This window comes from Talpa occidentalis, unplaced genomic scaffold (genome assembly GCF_014898055.3).
Source record: "Talpa occidentalis isolate TD23 unplaced genomic scaffold, MPIMG_talOcc4v2.1, whole genome shotgun sequence".
Lineage (NCBI taxonomy): Eukaryota > Metazoa > Chordata > Mammalia > Eulipotyphla > Talpidae > Talpa > Talpa occidentalis.
In genome coordinates, this window is record NW_026555331.1 from 106,324,838 (window position 1) to 106,349,044 (window position 24,207).

Genomic DNA, 24,207 nt, shown 5'->3' on the forward strand with positions numbered 1-24,207 from the left:
TAAAAATTAGTGCACTTTATCTTATATAAATTACTTCCCTATAAAGTTTACATTAAAGTTTTTTTAAGAAACTACATAGACTCTCAAATGCAGTGCTCAAGACTCCAATCACTTGTTCATTTCTTCACTCAATAAATATATTGAGTGTCTACCATGGTTTAGCCTCTGTGCTGGGAGACAAGGATACAGTGGTCACAAGGATAGTTCTTGAGGGCCTGGATCCATTGTCCAGTCTGGAGGAGAGTTTGTTTAATCAAATCATCAAACAGAAAATGGCATCATTACAACTGTAAAAATGTTACAAATAAAATTATGTGGGATTATGAGTGTTTAAAATAGAAGTTGAGGGGCCTCCTCGGTGGTGCAAGGGGTTAAGGCGAAGCACTGTGAAGCTATCCACAGCCACTGCAGCACGAGTCCGATCCCCATTGAGGAAGTAGACCCACATAGCGCAACAGACCTCTCCTGTCTCTCCTGCTGCTCCATCAGCAGTGTATTTCAGTTGATCTGCCTGTTCTGCTCCCCACTCTGACTCTGGTGAATCCTCTCACCCCCACACCTCTGACATGCACCCCGGTTCTTGTATGCATACATAAATCTTTAAAAAAAATAAAATAAAATAGAAGTTGATCTACTTGACACCTAGGTTATTGATGACAGTTTAGTTCTAAGATCTGAAAAACAAAGAGGAGTTCATTTGGGGGTGTTCCCTATAAAGAGGGAAAAGCATGTGCGAAGAGACTATTCAAGGATCTTAAGGCACAGCAACATGGGCAGAGCAGCTTGACCAAGGGTGTGGATGAACAAGATGGAAAGACTGTGAGCACTTTCCCACAGAGCCCAGGATCTTGGTTACCCTCTGAGCAAAGGGACGGTAAGAACGTCTTGAAGCTGATCCTATTAACTCCTCTATAATAGGATCAGCTTCAAGACGTTCTTACCATCTCTCTGGCGGCATTGTGGAGAGTGGTTTGGAAGAGAAAAGTAACAAGTTGCAAAGGGATAAGCTAAGAGGTTACTGCCAGAGAGTGAGAGAGAGGCAGGGCTGTGTTCTCTCTTCTTTGGGTGGCAGAGGAGCAGGGGGGGGACAAATCCTACAGATATAAGAGGCTAAATCTGGAGAAGAGCGATGAAGGCAAGGAAGTAGAGGAAGTTGGGTCGTCTGGAAGACCATGAGTGCCGTTTCAGATATAAGAAACTTGAGGCTTTTGAACCATCAAGCTCTTTCAGACTTTCTGGTCTCTGAAGTGGCCTCCCTCCCTCTAAAGTGGCAGTTTCTGAGGGGAAACCTGCATATCTCCAAGGAAATCCAGTTCAGATACTATTGTCTCCCTGCTTCCTCACTTCAGATTTCATCATTTTTTCTGTATTACCTGCACACCCAGGACAAAGGCCTCTCTTAACATGGAATTATAAAACTCTACCTCCACACTTGTGTCCCCCACTGAGTTGTTAGCTCTCTGTGGGCAGGGCTGTGAATTCATCTTTGCACCACCATTACTAGTACATTATCACCCATGAATAGCTGCTCTATAAATACCTGAGGAACTGAGGTGTATAAAACATTTCATCTATAAAACATTTCAGATTTCTATGGTACCTTTCTCCTAGAGAATTCAGTAAACCACAGCAGACATAAATATATGTTTACAAGTCAAATGTGTGAGCTATTGCAGGCATTTGATGAGCAGTGGGAGAAGAGAAATTTGCCCTTTACCCAGTCACAGTATCAGTTAGGAGCACATTTGGCCACAAGGAACAGAAATCGATTTCCAGTGGCTAAAACAAATGGATTATTTTTTTCACATAGCAAAGAGTTTGAGGTGGGCTGTTGCTGGCTTTCGTTTGAAGGCCCAGCAGCACTTAACGGATGCTATTCTCCATTCGGGCATCCTGATTACATTGCTTTTTTGGCTTCATGTTCATTGTCTTTTGGTTGCAAGCTGGTTACAACATCACTAGGCATCTCATTTGCATTCAAGTCACAAAGAAAGTGGGTAAAGGAAGGGCAGAGCCAGCAAAAGTTTTCTCAGAAGACACCAGTCAATTCTCTTTCCACTTATCAGCAAGAACTGGATCAAAGTCCTCCTTAGCTGCAAGACAGGCTGGGAAATCATGAATGGGATTGTCATGATAGTGTTGGGTCAGTCACGATCTCAGTTTTATTAATAGGAAGCAAAAGGAGAATGATTTGGTTACTGGGAAAGCTACACACGATGTCTGCCACTAACCAGCTGTCATCTCCCTGTCCGGCAGTTACGTACATCCTGGCGGAGCTAGGTGGGAACAGATTCTTCTCTAGTGTCCATAGAAACAACACACCAATGACTGAGTCACTTCATGTGGATATGTGACATTGGACACCCAAAGTTTTCATCCCCAAATGTCCCCCATTTTCCAAACAGTTCCTTCATTCATCATTTCCCATTCCTTCCAACCAGTAGCATTTTTTCACAAATTATTTCTACCAAGCCACACATATCTGTCCCTTAAGATGAATAACAACCTTTCCATTCAACTAGCTCCTGCTTGGGCCATTCAGCACATGACATGATGGGAACTCTCTGAACTCATGAAAATGTGCACAATTTATCTTCATTTCCTTTTTGTATTAGAATACTGGTAGTATTGTGTTTAATGAGAACAAGCATTAGGAGTCCAGAAAAGGAGAGAGTCTGGGTAACTCTCCAAAAAAAATTTTTTTTGGAAGTAATCACCCACGCCAACTGGTTTATGAATTTCTGGTTGAACAGTTTTTTAGGTTTCATGCCCATGATCATATATTACGGTTTGAAAGGAGGAAAAGTCAGGAGGAGCACAGGACAAACACATAGGAAGCAAGTTCCTCGTGACCACACATATACCCTCGTCACTTAAATCGAAATCAAAACCACATGATCTTGATAAAACAGGAGTGAAAGACATCAGTAGTAAATTATTTATCCTTGCTATAAACATGACTATCCTTGTCAGGATATAAGTATGATTAATTAAAAAACCAGCTAAATGCTATTTGGGAACATGCTTTGACAGCACCTGCTACAGAATCTGAATCTAGGGACAGATTGCAGCCCAGCAACTCCTTGCCATTAACTGCTCCCTCACCTGTGTTCCCTGCCTTTGCACAAGCTTCCCACAGTGCTGAGAACAGGTCTCTTTTCCAGGCTAGGCAGTCGTTCTTGGAGAGCCTGCCTCCCTCATCAGCACACCTGAAGGCCCTGCAGAGCCCCTACCCTAGGAGATACTCAAACATGGCAGGACTGCCTGTCCAGGAGTCTCCTCTTAGCTCCTCCACTACCAAGAATGCCCAGCACCTGGGAGACACAGAAGCCCCACCAAATCCCCATCACTGCACCCAAGGGGATACATCCAGCCTGCAAATACTCTGTTCCCCCAAAGGGCTTGAACATGAGGTGCAGCAGGAATGTGTCGGTCACATCATGCCTTTCTGGCTCCTCAAACTTACTTCAGTATTCAGTCTCCTTTCTTTCACTTTCAGCTCCACCTGGGACTCGCTAGCTCCCCTAGGCAACTTGTCACCAGGAAATTCATGCTCCTCCTTCAGTTTCTTTGAGACTTCAGCTTCTTAAAAAGCCTTCCTGGACTTCCTTCAAATCTGAATCAGGTATACTCTCTAGGATCACCCCCCCGCCCCCTCCTTGGTTCTGGATTCTGATTGCCCACCAGCCAGTTTCCTTTTCTGGACAGTGAACTAGAGCTCGAGAGGCTGTAGTTTTCTTTTATCCCCATTGCTATGCCACAGCCTGGAGCAATGGGAGGGGTTCAAAATATTTTGCACTGAAGGACGAAGGGGTGAAGTACCCCCACAGTAACGGTGCTGGACGGAGCGCGGCCCGCCCCACAGCCCCTCTGATCTGGGAGACTTCAGCCCCAGGCCCCGCTCTCCGGGCGCGCAGACTTGGGACTCTCCGCCCGGGAGGCGCGCCCGGCGCGCAGGACCCGCCTTCCCGGTGCCCGGGCGCCCCCGCCCGCCGGCCGCGTCCCTGCGCGCTGGGCGGCGGCGGCTCCCGGCAGGAGCCGGCGGAGCAGGTGGGGGCGGCGGCCCCGCCTCCGCGTCCCGGCAGCACCAGAGCTGGCGGCCGGGAGCAAGCGGGGCGCACGGAGCGCAGCGCCCAGGGTAGCGCGGCCGCCGCGGAGCCGCCTGGAGCCCCGGCGCGGTGGGGCGAAGTCCGGAGCCGGGCGGCGGCGCGAAGGGGAGTCCACCCGAGCTCGGACCCCGGCTCGGCCCGGGACCGGCCAGCGACAGGTAGCGGCTCTGCGCGCGTGTCCCGGCGGGTGCCTGATGGGGGGAAAGGGACTGTGGCCGCGGCCGCTGGAGCCCACGCTGGGGTGCAGAGGCCCCGGGCCGGGCCGGGGGTGCTGTGCGCGCGCCCGGATCGGGGGGCTCCTCGCCCAGGGCAGGCGCCCCGGCGCTGCGCTGTCCTAGCGCCGCTCCCCGCCGCCCGCCGCGCCGCGCCGCGCCTCCCTGGCCGGGCCGGAGCGGGACCGCGCTGGGAACGCGGTCGCCGCGGGGTTTCCCGGTGACTTCCCGGGACCTGACTCTCCAATGAGCTGCCCCTGGCGCCCCGGCAGCCGGGGCCTGGGCCTCGGAGAAGCTCCCCCTGCCGCTCTTCCCTGCTTCACCCCCAGAACAAAAGGCTGGGGTCTCGCTGAGGAGGGGGCTGACGCGGGAAGAGCTGGGGCGGAGTAAAGAAGAGCTAGGAAATTGCAGAGCTGGAGATGGCTTTGGGGGTGCCGCAGCAGCCCCCAGGGAGGAAACCAATTTCGGAGATGTGAAGTGACTTGCCCAAGGTCACACGGCTTGCGGTGACCGCCTGGGGCAGGAGTGTAGGTCTCCGGACTCCCTTATTTGTGCTCATCTCCTCGTTCGAGGGTAGTAGCCACAAATGGGCTTTAAAGACACAAATGGGCTTTAAAGTCCTTGGATGTCCTGGACAAGGTAGCAGAACCTACTATGACACCCTCCCCCTTTCCGCAGTACACAGCAGAGGCTGGACTGGGGCAGGAAGGGACAGGATTGGGGAAGGGGGCGCGCACTTGGGGGTGGGGAGAGTAGGGGGGGGCCCGTCCTGCCCTGGTGGACAAGCGGGCATTGACTTGCAGGAACAGCGCCTTCTAAGCGTGGCGTGCCAGCCGCGTGGGTGTGCCCACGTAGGAGCGGGGGCGGTGTGGGGACTGGGTGTGCGCAGCTTCCTGGAGGTGCCGGGTGGAGGGGTGAGAGTCCCCGGGGCCCTGGGACACACTGGCACCTTCCTGGATGCTTGGGATGTTTTGCTGACCAACTACGTTTAAAAGGAAAGTTGCTGTGTAAGAAGTTGGACTGTCACTGCCTTCCTGAGCCTCGGGATACAAAAATGAGGATCTTGTTGGGCAAGACCTGTGTGAATTGAAAAAAAAAAAAAAAAAACCTGTGTGAATTGGTCCTTCTCCTTTTCATAGTCTTTGATCTCTTCAGAGGGAGGTTTGAGAGTACATTTCTTGTGGTCAGTAATAGTTATCACTGCAGCCTTCCCAGAAAATTGTTTAACTTTAGCAAAGCTGGTCTTGGTGATAGAAAAAGGGGTTGCCTTTGGGCCTCGTCTCGGTGGACAGGGCATAAGGGGGGTTTCTGGGGAGCTGGTAGTGCTCCACATCTTACCTAAGTAGTGGTTACACAGGTGCACTCATATTGAAATCTACCAACTTATTCATAGAATAACGTTCTTGAAATTTGTACACTTGACTTAGATCTAAGTTTTACCTCATTTGAAAAGAAATAAAAATTTAATGTCAAAATCCACTTACTGTGGTAGTATACAAATTAGTGACATTTTCCAGTTAATGCATTTTAGATACACATTTAAAAAAAAAAAACCACAAAAACAAAACCCTGGAAAAAGGGGCAGGAGAGCAAGAGAAAGTTGAGAAATAAATGGGAATGAAATAAACACTATGGAGAGCTTTACCAAATGCCTTTACATGCATGGCCTACTATGAGTCACAACAATTCTTTAAGGGAGATAATGTTGTGACTTTTTCAAGATGAGAAAATAAATGGTCACAGAGGTTAAATACCTATTTATGGCAGCCAGAGTGAAGAACTGGTGCACAGACTTCAAGTTCTGGACATATAACCATAAATGGCAATTTTCAGCCACTGAAATCAGGGCAGGTGACAGATTCTTAATGCTGGCTTCTTTGTGCACCTCTTTTTTTGTTCCTTTCCAGGAGTTTCTGTTATCTTCATATAATTGTGAGTGTGTGTCACAGACTGAAGTTAGCCAGCAGCAGAAGGGCTGGAGGAAGCGTATGTGTGTCTAAGAACATACAGTTATAGGCACAGGAGAAAGCCAGCTGGCCCAGCCTGGCAGCACTCTTTTTAGATTTATTGTTCAGAAGCTTTGTAGTACAGGTTGTGATTTTGCAGTCATTCAGACACACAGAGAGAGCATTTTTTAAAAAAAAGAAAACCTAGAAAAGATTTGAGGAGTCAAATATAATATAGAATGTATGGAATTTTCACATGTTGACATGTCAGCTTTTTCCTACATTCTGGAACTTATATGTTTATTCATACTTTAAAAAAACCTACAGAAACAACTCATCAGAAAGGAAATGTGTTTTCCAGCAAATGTTTTATAAATATACATTAAATTTGATGCAAAAATAGGTGAAATGTTAGGGTACAATAATATTATATGTAAAAGAAACTCTGAGAAATTTGTCCTGGTGTGTGGCCTTTTGTGATTTTATACTTCTGCGTAAAATTCAGAACTTAGAAAAGTAAAATGTGTTTGTTTTCCAGTCCAGATTTATATTGCTTCTTGGAATCATGAAGTCTTGGTTTATAAACCTAAGTTAAGTTGGGCAGCTGAAGAGGTGTCTCTGGGTGCCTGTGCTCAGCCAAGTGCCATCAAACATGACCATGCATCACCGAGTTATCTTTAGGCAAGTTTTGCCTTGTCACAGTGGTGTTCCTGCCATCTAGCTGCTGGAATATTTAGAAAGGAATTGTAATGTTTGACTGACTTTGCTGATAGAATGGCAAAACAGACTGGGAGAGAAACTATTAAATATGAGTTAGGATTGTGAGAAAGGGATTAATTACTTCTTATAACCACTGCCCCAAACTCTGAAGAGACGCAGCTCCAGCTGAGGCTGTGCAGTGAAGCACATTTTCTCAGTAGCTTCAACTAGCAGTGCATTTGAAATCCCCCTCGCCCTCTTTGCAGTTCTGGTTGGGTCTTTCCTTAACCTGTTCAAGCGGGAACCAGAACTGTTGCGCAGCAGTGGAACTCGGTGGTGAACTGCCATGTTTCAGTAAAGCAAAGCAAATGTGACAAAAATGCCAGTGGGCATTGTGTGGTCCAGGCCCTGGAGGAAGCTTTTCAAGTGCATCTTTAAGGAATAGCCATCCAGTGTGGGCCATGTGTCCAGTGAGATTGAATCTAAGATGGTGGCATCCAGAACACAGTACGAGGCCTGCCCATGGACTGTAAGTTAATCAGCTCCTAGGGGAGACTAGGAGACAGTAGCCAGCCTCAAGTCTTGAGATTCTGAGGACATGTATCCAGATGCCAGAACAAGGTGCCCAGGCTACCGCCCACTGTGCCTGAATGAGCCACTCAGTGTGCCTGACTAGGCCAAGAGATTCATCACAATAGCCCTAGCAGGGAGCTGAGGCTTCTTACTTCCATTATCAAATGGGACACAGAGGCCAAGGGCAAAGTTCCTCTCAGAATGATCTTGTCACACCAAATTCTGCTCTCCTATCAACCCAATCATAACTCGTTGGTGCCCTTTACCTGCCTGACTGTCCCTTATTGCACCTGAGCTCCTGGAAACCAGCAGTGTTGCTTCATCTGTATTCCCAGCACCTGTACCATGCATGACACATATGGGTGCTGAATGAATGAACAAATGAATGAATGAAAACCTTTATGTTCCTAGGTCAAGAGTCAATTACTTTTGGATTATCTGTTAGTTTGACTCTTTTCCATCTAGTTTCTCTTTGCTGATATAAATCACCAGGCATGATTGTGTGAACAAGATAACAGATCTCATTTAAACTAATGAATGCTGAATTCAGTATATAAAGTCACTAGGGCTCTGCTTCTTTTAGAAATTACATATTATTAGTCTTTTGTATAACATAATTCAGAATACATGGGATTGAATCTTCCATTTGTTACTCTGTGCCTGAGTATTTTCATCTGTAAAATGGGCATAATAACAGTACTTCACTCATATTTAGGTTAAATAAAATAGGTTCAGAACTCAGGACAGGCAGGGCTTCACTCATAGCAATGTTCAATATATTGACTATTATTAATACTACTATTATTATAATTATCCCATGCTTTTAAATATTTCTTGATTTAAGTGCCCCCTGTACCATAAAGCATTTGCAGAGTTTATAAAAATAGATAGTAAACAACACAAAAATAATAGGTAATGAAATTGGGGTAAAGAGACCATACTGATTAAAAGTAAGGTAAGATCAGAGATAAAATTGAGAGAACAAGAATGTATCATACTTTTCATGTGCTTTCTAGAGATGTAAGGTCTAGAGTAGTTTCTGGAGATTGGACTAAAAATTATCCGAGCTTCCCAATAGCCAAAACAAAGAGGAAAACACAAATAGTTGTCTGATCCACAGTGACCGTGAGATCAGTTATACAACTTTTCCTGGTCTTGGAACCTGGGATAACTTTCTCCTGGCGGGTCTTCAAAGCTGTCACTGTTGCCATAGAAATCTGTCTTCGCTCTGGTCCCTGCCTTGAAGACAATGGCAGTTTTGTGGTAGAAGGCAATAATAAGTGTTTCCTAGAATGTGTCTGACTGCAGTTCCGGAGACATAATCCCAGAGGCCAGCCCAGCAAAAGGTCTTCTGTGAAGGGACAGTACACTATGGTTCATGATGTTATTTCCTTAGCTACATTTACTGAGTGCCTGGGAGAGTAGAATGATTCTGTTTTCCAAAGATATAATTCTTGTGATAGTCGGGTGAACAGTTCCATCTTTTAAGACTATTCATTCTGATGGAAGCTAATTAAATGATTCAGATCAGTTTACCTCATCCAGAATAGTCTGAAGAATATCGTCAGGCACATATACTCATTAAGAGTTGCAAGTGTATTTATGAATTTTGTTAGTAGTGGTATTCCCATCATCTCCCTTTAGCTGCAAAATTTAGCTTACTGTTTGGAAAAAAGAAAAATCCAGTCTCTCTTACTAATCCATTCTACTCTTAAAGCTCCTTCTTTCAGTCCTTGTTGGTAATCAGAATAAAAGATATTTTATTCTTAAGTAATGATTTTTTTTAAAAGTAATTGCAATAATAGTCATATATTTTTAGTTTTGTAATATATATATACACATATATATATACACACACAGATATATATATATATATATATATATATATATATACACACACACACACACATTGGAATCTGATTGAAACAGATACAAGTTCATTTGTCTTATGAAACTGGACTCTAAAGCCCATCTTTCCACTCTTTATGAGACTGTGAAATAAAGTTCAAACTCCTTGCAGGAGCTCCTACTTTGGTATCAGAGAATTAACATCTTCTCTCTTCCTTCTTTGCTGTCCTTAGTCTGCAGGTCCTTCCTCATCCTGAACCTGGCTGCCACATGGTTACAAAATGGCTGCTGCAGCACTGGGCTTTCATCTGTAGTACAGGCAGGAAGAAATGAAAAATGTAACTAGCTAGAATGACGACGACGCTTCTATCAGAGGTTTGCCTTTTTATTCAGAAAAGTGATGCTTTTCCCAGGGAATTCCAGTAACATCTCATTGGCGGGAATGGTGTCACAGAGTTGCTCTAAAGGTGAAAGAGTCTGAAAAACCAAACATTTTAACTGAGCAAGTTGCAACTTCCACTGTCCTCTCAAATTGGGAGTTAGCTATGAAGAGGGAATGGTTACTGAGGAGGACACTAGTGGTACGACTCACCTAACTTATTTCTATCACTAGCCATGTCCCTGTCTCAATTTGAAACTGCAGACTGCAATTCAGTAATTTAAAATGTTATATAATTTTAGTTCTTTGTACAATTATTATTAGAAAATGGAATACACCCAGATGTCTTATGAAAAGAGTCCTAAATGCTATGAATTTAGGACCAGTTCTGCTTCTTTCCCTATTTCATATCTAATTTTCCATTTGCCAAAAGCATGTCATATGCTTCAAATTAAATTCTTATCTCCTTACCCTTCCCCCACCACATACACACACACACACTCTCTCTCTCTCTCTCTCTCTCTCTCATTTTCTCTCTCTCTCTCTCTCTCTCTCCCTCTCTCGCTCTCTTTTCTGCCTTCCTTGTTTAACACAGTTGCCTTGACAAGAAACCTTGGGATTATTATATTATGGTCTCTTTCTAATCCCCCACCCCAGCCTTCCAATATAGTATCTTCCTTGGTTCTATCCTATTCCTATTCTTCTAATCCTATTCTATTCAAATAAATATTCATCCTCACTCACGTGGATGCTCAAATTGTTCTGTTTGCTACTTCTTGTTATAATTCATGTTCCACATATGGCCTCCAGGGTGCTGCTTTTAAGACACAAATGTCTAGCATCTTCCTTCCCTTTAAAAGTCTACAAAATGAAGCTCAGACTCCTTGATAACGTGGCTCCGTGAGCATTACACTCACCGTGACTCGTTGCCAGCCCCCTCAAGTGCACACAACAGCACTTGAGTCAGACCATCCCCACTCCTTCAATCCTCAAAATCCTAGCTAAGAGACTTCTTTCTTATGGTCTATAATAGTTCATTAGCCAAGAGAACTGTTAAATGCCTTTCCATTCAAGTTTCCAAAACATTTGATATTTCTGTTAACATTTTTTGCTTTGAATTCTGTTTTGTCTGTTTTTAATCATGCTGCACCACTTTTAGTTTAATAACAGCCAGATTGAGATAGAGTTCACATACATAAAATTCACTCTTTTAAAGTCAATAGGTAAGTGGTTTCTTTGATATTCAGTCACACTACCATTATCATCTCATTCCTGAACATTTTCATCACCCCCCAAAGAAACCCACTCACAGCCACTTCCCAACCCCTTTTTCCTCAGCCCTGACAACCACTCCTCTACTTCTTCTATGAATTTACCTAGTCTGGGCATTTTATATAAACAGAAGCCCTCAGAATATGACTTTTGTATCGACTTCTTCCACTTAGCGTATTTCTGGTGTTCACCAATGCTGGAGCATGCACCAGTACTTCATTCCTTTTTATTGCTAAATAGTATTTCATGTGTGGCCACACTGTGTGTTTTTCCATTCATAAGTTGATGGGCATTTGGATTATTTCCATAGTTTGGCTCTTATAAACAGGGCTACTGTAAGCATCTGTATGTAAGTTTTCATTCGAGGTTGTATTTTTATTTCTCTTGGATGAGTATCTTGGAGTGGAATGACTAAGTCTTGGAGATAATTGTTTAACAATTCAAGTCATTTCTAAATTTTTCCAAAGTGGCTACATCATTACACATTCTCGCTACATATGAGGGGTCTGTGCCAGTTTTTAGTGTCCATTTCAGGTATTGCTCGCTTTCTTCTATTTCAAAGTTTGAAGCATCATTTTGCTTTAGCTGCATTTCTTTTTTAGAAGATAAAGTTGATTTTTTCAAATATCTCTATCTTTTAGTGTGGGAATTTAATAATCATTTATGGTTATTGTGATGACTTATATGTTAGAAGTGATCTTCTGTTTTTTAAATATGCCATAGACTTTATTGCTACCTCTTTCTCCTTTTCTGCCCCTTCCTAGGAAAGTGTCTGGCAATAGCCCCCTTCAATAAATTTGTCAGCATTACTGTAAGCTATCATATGTGAATAGGAGCTTTTATTTACAGGTTTATTCATGAAGTATTTATTGAATACATGCTATCCATGTTACAGGTTTGCTTTATTTGTGTTATTGTTTTGCTCATAGTATACCACCTAGTATATACATGAAGCTCAGTAAGTATTTGCTGCATTTCGTTGCTGTGGGATCAGCTCATTTGAGGTGGGTGTGGTCTGTTCACATCCTAGCTATTTGATCTTGGGCTGATGAATTTACATCTTTGAGTCTTTGTTTCCTCATCTGTGAAATGGGGATAGTAACATCTGTTGTATAAAGTTGTTTGGGTGGCAGGAGGTATGAAAGGTAATTATGAAAATAATAATTAGCGTAGTTAGTATAGGGAATTCGAATCACTCACCCAGCCATATATGTCTTAAAACATTAGCCATGTGTGTCTAGTGAATAAACTTAAAATCAAAATTAAATTGGCCCTGTGTACAGTATAAATTATTACTGCCCTAATAGAGCAGGGGCTATTTTTCCCCTCATGTTAGAACCAAGGAAAAGGGTCAAGGATATACTTTGTACTTCCTTTTAATGACAGAGAAATAGGATTTAAGTTCTAGTATTTCTTATTGTTTATTTTAACACTCTTAAAATTTTGAATAAAACATTTTTGTTCAATAATACTACTCTCTTAAAAGTCAGAGGAAAAATAAAGTAATTTCAGAAAGAGGTAAGATTACTGCCTAAAATGAGACAAACAGGCAGTGTTCCTGAATTTAAATCAGTTTCCGCCCACATCTTCGCAACTTTTGACTTCTTTTTTCCTGGTTTATATACCTAAATGTTTATGTTTACGGTTCTAGAAATTCATCTGCACATTTTTAAAAGGAAAGCTAAAGAGAGACTGGGTTTATGACTGGGATTGAGGCTTGCTGGCATTCATGATGCTCTGTGGGTTTTAAATGATGATGTTTGACCTGTAGTCATTTTGACATTATCCATATAAACAACATATGCCTAAAAATTATGGGCCAGGATCCTTGTCCAGAGGGTTGGTGCTGCAATGTTTTATGACTTCGGAAAGCTTCCAGTTGTTATTTCAGATCTGTGCAACCTAGCCCCAGCGCTCTTTTGTCTTCTCACATTTAATGAATATTGGGGATCAGTTACAACTGGAACCAACTCACAAATGATTCATGCCGAGCAGATAATCATGTCTTAAAACTGTTCCTCATTGTACTTTAACCTCATGTTAAAAGAACTTGAGGGAATGAATTGGTTTATTTTATTCTACTCTTGCCTATTTTGCTAGCACACCTGCTCCGTCACCTTTGACCCTTGAGAATGCTATAGGGATGGCTTCAGCTGGAGTGGAAGTTTGCATGCCTGGCCAGTCTATCAAAGCCATGGTCAGTCTATGGTCAGCTCTCTATACTGCTGTTCTGTATGGACTTGGGAACTGCTCACGTGGACCAAATTATGAAATTACTTATTTTCTTTATTTACTTATATTTACCTTTTAGATGTAGAGCAGTCCCCTAATTCAGGGAGTACAGAACATTTTAAAAATATACTTCATTATCAGTGAAGGCAATCCAGAACTTTTTGATTTTTAATTAAAAATTAATTTAATTAATTTTTGAACAGGTAATAATGCACATAAAACATACTTCAAAACATGTGCAAAGGATGTGCAGCGGGAAGTAAGTCTTTCGATCACTCCATTCTCAAACCACCTAGTTGTTATACATGCTTTCAGAGATATTTTATACATATGTACATATAAGTGTGTATATGTGTATGTATAAGTGTGTATATGTACATGTATACACACCTCTGTATATATCTATAAATTTATGTTTACACATAAAATACAAATTTTGCACCTAACATAACTTGGAGATCATCCCATATTGACACATATAGGGCTGCCATATTCATTTAATCACTTTAGCAACTACCTAGCACATCGTGGTATGGTAGACCATTCCCCTTGAGTAGGCATATAGTTTATTTTCAGCCTTTTGCTATTAAAAACCAGTGCTGTGATGAATGCCCTGTACAAGTTATTTCTTACAGTGTGAGTATTTTAGTAAGATAAATTCCAGGAATTAGAAACTGTATTTAAAAAGTTGCAACGGGGCTCCATGGTGGTGCAAGGGGTTGAGCACAGCGCTGTGAAGCTGTTCACAGCCACTGCAGCATGAGTTTGATCCCCAGCCAGGGAGCTACCCACATGGAGCAGCAGACCTCTCCTGACTTGCCTGCTGCTCCCCTCAGCAGTGTACTTCAGTTTGTCTGCCTGTTCTCTTCCCTGCTCTGTCTCTGGTAAATCCTCTCACCTCCTGAACCTCTGGCCTGTACCCCAGTTCTTGTAATCATAAATAAATGAATCTTAAAAAAAAAAATTGAAACATGGTTCATTGCCTTTACTGAAAGTTGTACCTATGTTTCCACCAGTCACCAACATTGCCACACTCTCTCCAGTACCCGTTTATTGAGCTTTGGATCTTTGCTAATCTGCTAAGTGAAAAATGGCATCTTAGGGTAGTTTTGACTTGCATTTTTTCATTATGAATAAGGTGGAGCATTTTCAAATGTATTTGAAATGCCATTTGTTTTCTTTATCTGTGAACTGTTTGACCCATTGTTCATTTTCCTGTTTATTGGGTTATTGATCGTTATTATGAGTATATGGGATCACCTTTCATAGAAAATAAAGGAAAACCTCCATTATACTGTCATGTTTTATAATAACTTTCCCCCAGTCTATAGTATGGCTTTTTTGTTTTAGTGTCATTTTTCTTCAATGTATAGTATGATGTATGACTTTTTATTGTGGGTTTATGTGTGTACTTATTTTGTAGAAGACTTCTATAGCTTTTAGAAAAAATTTTTTGACTTTGAGATTTTTTTAAAATTCTCCCATATTTTGTTTTAGTATGTGTAAAATTTCCTTTTTTAAAAAGTTTAGGGCCTCCCCTGGTGGCGCAGCAGTTGAGTGCTGGGCTACGAAGCTGCCCGCAGCCTCTGCAGCGCCGGTTCGATCCCCGGTCCCTGGAGAGGGTCCCACATGGCGCAACAGACCTCTCCTGCCACGCCCACTGCTCCCCTCAGCAGTGTACTTTGTCAGTCTGCCTGTTCTGTTCCCTGCTCTGGCTCTGGTGAATTCTCTCACCCTCCCGGGCTTCTGACTGTACCCAGTGCTTGTATAAATAAATAAATAAATCTTTAAAAAAAAAAAAGTTTAAGAGGGGCCTCCCTAGTGGTGTAAGCTATTGGCAGCCACTGTATCATGAGTTCGATCCCAGGCCAGGGAGCTAACCACAAGGCACGGCAGACCACTCCTGTCTTGCCTGCTGCCCCCCTCATCAGAGTATTTTAGTCAATCTGCCTGTTCGGTTCCCCACTCTGTCTCTGGTGAATCCTGTCAGCACCCACCCACACACACACACTTCTGGCCTAAACCCAGTTCTAATATGCATAAGTAAATAAAATAAATCTTTTAAAAAAATTAAAATTAAAGGTTTGATCTATTTCAAATTTATTTTAAAGTAAAGTGTGAGATCCTTTCATGATTACCTAATTATATATTTTCCCATTTTGATACCCAAATTTCTCAATCATTTTAGTAGCTAATCTTTTCCCCACCGATAAGCATCATCTTTCTTTTTTACCGGAGTCAAAATTTCCTAAAATATTTAGGTCTATTTTTGGATCTCATTTCCATTTCTATTTATAACTTTTTTTTCTCCATTTACCAGTAGTAAATTGTTCTAATGAATATGGTCTATAATTTATAATCCAGTAATTTTAGTTTTTCTCTGTCTTCATTGTTTCTCAGTAATGTTTTTAAAGTGTTTTTCATGCCTTTCAGTGCTTTGTTAAATTTATACTTAAATATCCTTTTTTAAAATTGCTATTCTGGGCCTCCCCGGTGGCGAAGCGGTTGAGCACTGGGTTGCGAAGCTGCCCTCAGCCTCTGCAGCACCTGTTCGATACCCGGCTGCTCCCCGGCTGCTCCCCGGCTGCTCCCCGGTCACCGAAGGAGGGTCCCACATGGCGCGCAGACCTTTCCTGCCGCCTGCTGCTCCCCTCAGCAGTGTACTTGGGTCCTTCTGCCTGCTCTGCTCCCCGCTCTAGCTCTGGTGAATTCTCTCACCCTCCCGCGCTTCTGACTGTACCCAGTGCTTATATAAGTAAATAAAAATAAATCTTTTAAAAAACAAAAAGTTGCTATTGTGAGCACCATTACTTCATAAAGTTTTCTAACACATATTGTTTATATACAGGACTAGTTTTACATTTATTTATTTAGTTAGTTTGTAAGTCATCTTTTATTTATTTATTTATTTATTTATTTATTAGAAGATTATTTATTTTATACAAGAACCGGGGTACAGGCCAGATAAGTGGGTGGGTGAGAGGATTCACCAGAGACAGAGCGGGGAACAGAACAGGCAGACCGACGAAATACACTGTTGATGGGAGCAGAGGCCGCGACAGGAGAGGTCTGCCGTGCCATGTGGGACCGTTGCCGGCAGGCCGGGATTGAACCGCAGAGGCTGCTGACAGCTTCACAGTGCAGCGCTCAACCACCTGCGCCACCAGGGGAGGCCCTTATTTATTTTTTTAAATTAAACTTTTTTGACATTGTATTGGTTTATAACAGATGTAAAGCTTTAGTTCAGCATCTGTATATGCTACATCACGATTACCAAGAAGCCTGGTTTCTACCAGACTCTGTATCTGATTCACTCATCTCCTAGCCCCCTTCTACTCAGGTAAATATTATTCAATTCTTTGTATCTAAGATTTGTTTTTGTTTGTTCTTTTGCTTTATTTCTTTTTTCTTTTTTTTTTTTTTTAAAGATTTATTTATTTATTTATACAAGCACTGGGTACAGTCAGAAGCACGGGACGGTAAGAGAATTCACCAGAGCCAGAGCAGAGAACAGAACAGGCAGACTGACGAAATATACTGCTGAGGGGAGCAATGGGTGCAGCAGGAGAGGTCTGTGCGCCATGTGGGAACCTCCTCTGGTGGCCAGGAAGCAGCCAGGGATCGAACCCGTGCTGCAGAGACTGCGGACAGCTTCGCAACCCAGCGCTCAACCACTGCACCACTGGGGAGGCCCTGCTTTATTTCTTTATGTTCCACACACGAGTGAAATCATATGCTATTTGACTCTCAAAGCATCATTTTAAAATTTCTGTTTGAAATACGTTTTCTATTTATTCTCTTAAGTTTTCCTTGTATGTTTTACCATATCATCCTGGGGTGGTGGTGGTGGGGGAATGTTAATTGAATTCCCTTCTTTCCAACTGTAATATATTTTGTTTCTTACTTTTAGCTAATTCAATTGACTACTGATTCTAACATCATAATAAATACTACTTGATATTGTGGACATTCTTGTCTTGTAACTGACTTTAATTGGAAATTTTCGGTCTTTCCCCATTTATCATGATTCATTTTAAATTATGTTATAAATATTTGGGGGCAACTATAGAGATATCTTATGACTTTCTTCATTTATGCTCCTAATATGGTTAATTAGAGCAACAGATTTTCTAGCTTTGGAATATCCTTGCATTTAAAATCTACACAATTGATGTGTATTATTTTTGTGTTTGCGGAATTCTGTTTATTTATGCTAATTTTTTCCTCAATATTCATAAATGAGACTGGTCAGTCGTTTTGATTTTTGCATTGTGTCTTCCTCAGGTTTGAGTCTCTCTGCTCCTAAGAGGCTGAGTGGAATTCAATCCACAATTGTCTAGCCTTCAGGCTTCTTGCTGCTGATCTTTCAAAATTTTCTTCATTGTTTCTGTTTAGATTTTTCTGCTTAGAGTTCTTGCTTTGTTCAGTTTAATAATTCATATTTTCCTAGAAAGTTGTTCATTTAAATCTCAGTTTTTTATTTTCTTTCCCTTGACCCGAGTACAATCCTTTAGTGTATTCTGTATCTGTTGTTAGTTTCTCTTTCTCATGTCCTATTTTGTGTAAGGTGCTGCCTTCTGTACTCACCCCCTTTTTTGGTTGACTTAGATAATTATCTTCTTGTTTTTATTTTTGAAAGAATAACCTTTTGGATTTGTTAGTGCTATCATTTATCTTTTTTTAATGCCTAAATATCTGTTTTTAAATTCATAAATAAATGTTGAGATTTCCTTTGAATTTATATTGTTGTTTTTCCTGCTTGTGAGTTCTTTATTCAGTTGTATAAATGTAATTACTTCTAGCCATGACCCTGATATACAACTTCTTGGTGGTCTTGGCTCCCTCCTGATGCTGTCCTTTGCCATTATTCTAAATACATACTGGTGACTTTTCCTTGGTGAAAGGCCAGTGCTTCATATTTTGGAGAATCATACCATTTGGGTGTCATCTGAGGTCCACAGCCACAGGCATACCCTCTACCACATCTTACCCATCCCTGTATTAGGTCATCCTGGATATTATGCTGTTCTGCCTCATTTACTGAACTTCAACGCTGCAGAAACCTAGTTTTACTTTTAAAATGAGTTTATATTTCTGAATTTCCTTTTCATTCTTATTTTTAAATGGTTTCCAAGAAAAGGATGGAAAAAAGACATTTCATTGAACCATCTTAAAATTAGAAGACCTTCTTGAACTCAAATTTAATTTTGAAAAGTATGTTTCCTAATTTAAGATTGAAACTTCCTCTGCTGCTCTTGAGAAAATGTTTCCATTTCCAAGAAATCTTTTTGCTGAAGAAAATTATATTTGCACAACTTTTGGAGAGGATCATATACTATTTTTAATTTAATATTAATCTCAAAGCAGTGCTTCTTTTTATCCTCACATTTTTACAAATCGAGAAAGAAGGAATATTCCTTTTATTCATTGGGCTGCAATGTCAAAACTGGAGCCCAGTTCTGTAACTCTCAAACTATTGGGTTGTCAGAAAGGCCATGTCATATTTTTTCTGTTTTTCAAGCAAAAATGCATCATGGCTTTTCCAACAACCCAATATTTCTCTTTGATTTTATTGTTTATAATATGTCACATGAAGCTTTTCTAATGGACACTGTAAACTTTGAGAACACAACATCCAGAATATACTTTACTCCCACACTAAAAAATTCTACAGTTGGACCGGGATTTCCCCCACTCTTTTTTTCCCTTCCTGTTTTAGTTTCTAATATTTTTCTTTAATAACCATCAAAATGGTTATTTTATCCTCAAACTCATAAAGAACTCTCCTAGTGTGCTGTTGGCAAGGTGTCTCATCTTTGTCTTGAGTGATTATCTCAGCCTTTGTATTTTCTTTGTATGTGCAAAATGACTATTTTATAACATTATTATGGGTTTCCATTGACTAATATACTCCTGTTTTATGCTTAAGTTATGCCTCATTTCCCAGAAGTGGAGCTGCCATTTTTCAGAAGTATAGTTGTTATATAAAATAAGGCTGACTTATAAATGTGTGATTAATATCATGTTTTTTTAATAAGCTTAGTTCTTCTTTTAGTGAATTCAAAGGCAGCAAAAACAACAACAGGAAATCAATATTTTCTCCTTTCACCCTTGGGAACCGTACGCACTATTTTTATGGCATTTAGCCATTTAACCTGATTCGATGACAAATATTATTAATATCTACATTTTCCCCTTCACCAAATACTATTCAAATATCATAATGAATTTAATGAATCATCTGGGAAGCAATTTGTATTTCAGTAAGAGTCTTATAAAAAGAGAGCAATTTAGGAGCTCGTTGTGGGTGTGACTTACTAAGCTTCATATTAGATTGTGGTTAAAGTATGTCTTCATTTTAGAACTCACATAGACAAGTATGTGTTAATCCTTTAAACATTTCAGCAGGTAATTAACTATAATATCTGGTTAAGGCTAAGCAGACTCCGTTTCAGGAGCTGTTTTCTGGGCAGATGATTCTCAGGTGTCAAAAATCCTTCATATCACCTTGTGAGAGGTGAATGGACACCTGACTTGGTTTCTCTTTCACTTTTGCATATCAACTCCATTTCTAAGGACAGTGTGCCATTTCCATGGACTCAGTCTGCTGAAATTCAATGAATCCAAAGAAAATGGGTCTTTTCAGTAAAGGACATAATTTCTAACTGTATCAGCCACTGAGTTTCATCATCACCCTCAATATTCTAGAACATGACTTTTCAAACTTTAGAAGGCATAAAAATCACTTGTGATAAGATACTCCCAAAGATTCTGATTCATCAGGTCTGAGGTGGAGACTGGGCCTTTCTAACAAGCCTCCACATTCGAGAGCTACTCCCCATGTGGTTCCAGACCAGCAGTGTTGGTCTCACTGGGGAGCTTTGTCAGAAATACAGATATTCTCAGTGCAGCCCAGACCTAGTGAGACAAAAATCTACATTTTTGGTAAGACTCCCAGTGATTTGCCTTCCATTAAAGTTTGGAAACATTGTTTTAGGTCACTGCTCCCCAAAAGTCAGAGACTAGTATCACCACGGAAGCCTGAAATGAGTTTAGATGGTACATAAGCCAACATTTTAATTTTAATAATGATTAAATGATTTTATCATTACCTTCTATGAATGGCAAGTGATGTTAGTTTTCCACTCATTGTAATACTTTGCAAAATCAACTTATTTAACTAAAAGTATGTTCAAGTGGTTTGTGAATGTGACAAAAATTATAAAGCTCATATGTGTACAGGTAACTTGTTAGTAAGGTGCTTAAGAGCATGGATTGGGAAGCCAAATACCCTAGCTTTAAATGCCAAATCCTCCACTAATTCCTTGTGTGTCTTTTTACAGGATTCTTATCCTCTTTCCACCTCAGTTACCTTATCTGAAGAATGGAGATAGTAACACTGTTGGTCTGAATGGGGTGTTACTGAGCTTAAATGGTTTGGTATATGAAAAGCTCTAAGAATATAGTGCCCACACATAGGAAGAACTGCATCAGGTCTAATTCACTTTAGTATTATCTAGAACACAAGTGTTTGAGGACATTTTATCCTGTGTTTTTTCTTTCTCTCTATCCTAGCCTTTGTTTCCCTGCTTACTCAGGCCAACATGCTCCAGCTCCCCGCAAAAGCTAAATATTCCACAAATTTTGTACCATTGAGGAAAGAGAGAGCAGCAACTTTGATTTGGCCAATAAGAGACTGACCTGAATGGAGAGGTGGGAGTCGAGAAGGTGACCTTTAGGTGGGGATTCCCAAGAGACAGCTGTGTCCAGAGAATTGGCTCACTAAAGTGATAGCAGGAAGTGGCCAGTCATAATTTTCACTGTTACCTGGCAAGAAGCTTTTTTTTTTTTAAAAAAGATTTATTTATTTATTTATACAAGCACTGGCTACAGTCAGAAGCGCAGGAGGGTGAGAGAATTCACCAGAGCCAGAGTGGGGAACAGAGCAGGCAAAAGGACTGAAGTACACTGCTGAGGGGAGCAGCGGGCGGCAGGAGAGGTCTGCGCGCCATGTGGGACCCTCCTCCAGTGGCCGGGCAGCAGCTGGGGATCGAACCAGCACTGTAGAGGCTGCCGGCAGCCTCGCAACCCAGCGCTCAACCACTGCGCCACCAGGGAGGCCCTGGCAAGAAGCTTTTTAACATTTCTTCATTACTTTACTTATAGCTTTAGAAACTTTACTACATGTTTTTTGAGAATTTTCTTATGTGGGCCTTACATGCTCGTGGGCTTTTGGGTTGTGATTTTCTGGCCATAGAGCAGTCTTGACAAATACATGACTGCTCTGTAGAGGCCTTGGAGCGACCATCATGTGAGAGTAGGTTGTTTCATAGAGTTCATTCTCATTTATTAGTTCAGAGGGGAGAAACCTCTGTTCTTTTCTCCCTGATGTTTTAGCCAAAGAAACAAGGGACTCAGTGGGGCAGTCAAAACATAAAGCTATATGTGCACAGAGAACCTTATTTTCAGATTTCTATTTAAATGTATTTTTAGAGCCAGCAAAAGATGCCTTTGTCAAATAGTAACAGCAATTCTTCTTGCTTGTATTTTAAAAATAGGCCTGCTTTCTGTATGTGAACAGTTGTCATCTGACAGAGTATTCTTGGGGGAAAAAAGTGAGTATATAGTTTTGTCAAGAGCAACTGGTGTGTAAAATCCTTTGCCATGAGTTATTTCTGAAATAACTCACAAAGCTCAGTTGGTATACACACAAATATAACCTATATCAAGATACGCAAACCCAGACCACACCCATATCTGAAGGGTGGAAAAGGCAGCCGCAGAGGGTAAGAGTTCAGTAATGAGGTTGTTCTTATCACCCTGGGTCCTCTATGACCTGCAAACATGTTCTCTTGGCTCCTGATTTTTAAAAACATGTTTTGAATTAATTACCCACATTTCAGAACTGGATTTCATGTGAAAATCTAGATTTGCAGCCTTTGGGGGGCAGAAGTGGGGAGATCTGGCCAGTACCTGGCTTACATTCCCTCTGAATATCAATTGGCCAGAAGTGAGAGGAGGCCTCCCACCCCATAGCCAGGCTTGGTCTCCGTCAGCCCTCCATGCAGTGTTCATCTGCTGTTTCCTTACCTCTGAATTCCCTGCCTTCAAAGGGATGCCGGAGAAAGGAGTTCCTGACTTCTGGCTGGAGGAGGTGGCCTTACCATGTGAGAAGTTCCTCAGGCATGAGAAAGTATTCAAAGAACACAGGTCCCAGTAAGACAGAGGCCCACCCCTCAGCAGGGACGGGAACACTTGAGGAATAACACGATGCCATAAGCCCCTCTGTGGGGCAATCTGCAGCTACTGTAGCATAAGTTTGATCCCCGGCCAGGGAGCTACCCACATGGCACAGCAGACCTCTCCTGTCACGCCCGCTGCTCCCCTCAGCAGTATATGTCAGTAGACCTGTTCTGCTCCCCACCCTGTCTCTGGTGAATCCCTTCACCCCCCACACCTCTGGCCTATACCCCAGTTCTTATATGCATAAATAAATCTTTTAAAAAGAAAAGCCCCTCTGTGATTCCAGCCTTTCTCTCTTCTCTCCTATGTGTACAGAGCCTCCTGGCTTCTTATGTTCTTCCACTTTTGCATTTCAGTCTCTGTGCTACTCCTTTTCATTAGAATGGACTCCTATAGTCACCTTTCCACCGTGTTGAAAAATGCAATTGCTACCAACCGTGTATGTATTGTCCCCTCCTCCTGGTCGCATTAGCATCTCAAGCATACCACAGCATACTACTCCTCTTTGGAGGGCATTTATCCCTCTGCACCTTTTATTACAGTTGTAGCAATGGAAATGGTGGTGGTAATTATGATAAAAATGGTTTCTATTAATGCCTGCTGTGTGTAAGGACCCATTTTATATTCTTTATATATATAGTCTTTGTTTTAATCCTGATAATGAAGTGAAAATTACACATTATAGCTATTTTGCAGATAAAGAAAATGGGGCTCACTGAAGTTGAGTGACTTGACCAAGGTCACACAGCTGGTAAAAAGCGGAGGCTGAAGTGAAACAGGTCTGCCTGACTCTAACCCAGCATCCTGCCCTGTGTCATGTCTCACGTGGCAGAGCACTAGGTCTGTTCCCCTTGTTACCCTTCGCAGATGCTTGAATATATTGAACCTGTGTTTCCATGCTGTGTTTGAAATTTATTTCATGATTTGAGGGAAAATATAAAAAGCTTTTGAGAATCTGGGTTTTTTTAATCTTAAACATTTTTTAATACATCACAGGGCAAAATAACCTTTTTACATGTGTTGGGAGAGCACAAAGCATCAAAGAACCCCTGGGTACAGCCTGCGACTTCCTGGAGCTCTGCATTCAGAGCTGTCAGATTTTAACAAATAGCTCTCTAGATAATTGCTTAATTATTATATCTGTCAAGAAAAAGCCTTCACAGCCGTCAAGTGCTGCATTTAAAAATATCATTTAATTCTAAAGTTTGAAAAAAATCTCTCCTGTGATGTCAGCAAGACAGGAGAAGCCCACTGGCACCTGATCATTCTCAGATTTATAAGCATAAAAACAGACACAGAGAGTGGAAGCTCAGGTGAGGGGAGAGCAAGGGGAAGCATTGTATTTTCTTCCATGAACACCCCCTTCACTTGATTATCTTTCAAATATCTTTTAAATCTCCAAGATTCTATTTGACATGAAAAAAGTTCTGAAAGTACATTGTGATGATAGGTGCACAACATTATGAATATACTTAATGCCATTGAATTGTATACTTTAAAATTGTTAAAATGATAAATGTCACATGTATTTTGCCACACTTAAAAAAAAATCAGATTGAAGAGAAGCTGGACTTTTGAACCTGATAAAGCCTGGCTTCTAATCTCACATCTTCCAGTTACCAGCTGAGAAACTACTTAGTGTTTCTAAATGTCATTTTCCTTACCTGTAAAACTGGTAATAAACTACTGACATT

The 24,207-nt window shown here is 41.4% G+C and overlaps 1 protein-coding gene across 2 annotated transcripts in view; it reads left to right on the forward strand.

Moving 5' to 3' along the window:
* Positions 1 to 4,208: 4,208 nt before the first annotated feature.
* WIPF3 (WAS/WASL interacting protein family member 3) overlaps positions 4,209 to 24,207 on the forward strand; it is a 96,666-nt gene continuing 76,667 nt past the window's right edge. Inside the window, exon 1 of one of the 2 annotated variants that reach the window (XM_037509751.2) lies at positions 4,209 to 4,267. The gene's annotated coding sequence lies outside the window, so the exon portion shown is untranslated. Of the gene's footprint in view, positions 4,268 to 23,320; positions 23,354 to 24,207 lie in introns of those variants that run through there. The other variant, XM_037509755.2, reaches the window with a different exon arrangement.